This window comes from Arachis ipaensis, chromosome B09 (genome assembly GCF_000816755.2).
Source record: "Arachis ipaensis cultivar K30076 chromosome B09, Araip1.1, whole genome shotgun sequence".
Classification (NCBI taxonomy): domain Eukaryota; kingdom Viridiplantae; phylum Streptophyta; class Magnoliopsida; order Fabales; family Fabaceae; genus Arachis; species Arachis ipaensis.
Genome location: NC_029793.2, coordinates 34,940,542 through 34,942,470, shown reverse-complemented (window position 1 = coordinate 34,942,470; position 1,929 = coordinate 34,940,542).

Here is a 1,929-nt window from a genome sequence, read left to right as displayed (position 1 = left end):
CCCCCCACTTTTGAAATCATCGCTCTCTGGTCTTAGCGGGATCTTCTTGTAGCTCGGCTATGGGTAGTCGTATATCAGCTTGATGACATTGGTATACTCCTATGTATATGCATTATCATTTGGTGCAAACCTATTAAAGAAAAACTTAAGATTAGTAGTTTACTAAAAAATTATTTGAAGTAATCTATAAACTTGAATTATATTTAGATTCTTTTAGAAATTTTGGCAGAGTTTCATCTATAATTAGAAGATGCCTAAAACCCTATCCATCAACAATTTACTTAAACAATTCACAAACAAACCAATATAGCATTATATGACTTAAGCATCAACATCCATCAACAATCAAGAATTCTCAAATACTTTCAACCATTTAAACCTACTAACTTAAATCGAACCTTTCTTAACAACCTAAATCCACTAAAACCAGAAAATTGAATGTAACTAAATTAAACTAACTAACTAATTAAAATAAAAAACTTAAGATTAGCAACCACATATGTTAAATAAGAATATCAAACTAGTTTGTATATAAAAGACTTAAAATAGTACTCACGCCATCAAACAATCAGGTTAAATTGTCATTTATACAATGGGAGGTGGTGGAGGGATATCTGGCTAGGATCCATGAGAGGATTCTGGCACTGCGGTGTCTGTCGCTGTAGGAGGCATCGTCGTCGAAATAGTAGACTGATAAGCAGATGGAGGTGGTGGAGGAGTCCACTTTGGTGAAGCAGGCGAACAATTTCCTGATGGTGGGGGTGGCACAGCAGAAGGAGCCACGTAGTTGGGGTTAGGGACCATGATGAACGATTGATCCTATGCACCCATTGGCTGTGACATTCCAAGAGTAGTCAGAGTAGAGGACGATGACTGAGAAGTCCTAGGGATACTAGTAGACACCCTCCCTCTACCACGATCACGAGGCTGATTGGTGACACATCTGCCTGTCATCATGTCTGCAAAGAGCATACCAATTAAATTCAAATTTGCTTCTAATTAGACTTCTTATCTTTGGTAATTTAAATAAAATTTGAAGTAATCTATAAACTTCAATTATATTTAGATTTTTTAGAAAATTCGGCAAAATTTCATCTATAATTAGTTAGAAGGCGCATAAAGATTTATCCATCAACAATTCACTTAAGCAATTAACAAACAAACCAATATGGCATTATATCACTAGTGGATTATCCCATACAAACTCAAACATTCTAAATCACATGGTAGCTACAACAAGTAATTTAAAATCCAAAATATTCATAGAGGCATATTATCAAACACTTGACGTTCATAGGCATAAACAATAAGAGAAAGCACAAACAAGCATTTTTTTTTCATCAATTCACACAAATCAATATATACAACACTAAATCAGCAGTAATATCTATCAACATTTAGGAATTCTCAAACACTTTTAACAGTTCAAACCTACTAACCTAAATCAAACCTATCTTAACAACCTAAATTCCCTAAAACCAAAAAATTGCATCTAACTAAACTAAACTAACTAACTAACTAAAATTAACCTAATAACTAATACTAACCAAAACAGAATTAAAAAAATAGTTTGATCAAAACCTGGAGTGCTGAACAATGATAGATGAAACAGAGAAGACGGGCGAGTGTACTGGGGCGTTGTGATGTCGACAGAGCTAGAGGTGATGAACAGTGGTCATCAGCCCGTTTGGAAAACTTTGGAAATAGAACAATAGAATTGTTCTGGCGTTGTGTTTGAGAGAGAGTTGGAGAGATAGACAGACAGAGGATGAAGAAAAAGGAGAAGGTGACAAGAGAAGGGAGAGACAGGATCGCGGCGATGTTGGGTGGCCGGCAACAAAGTCAGAACAGAGAGATGAAGTGAGGAAGAGAATGCAGGCGAAAAGAAGAGGAAGAAGAAAGGGAAGAAGGGTGGTGTTGGCGACGGAG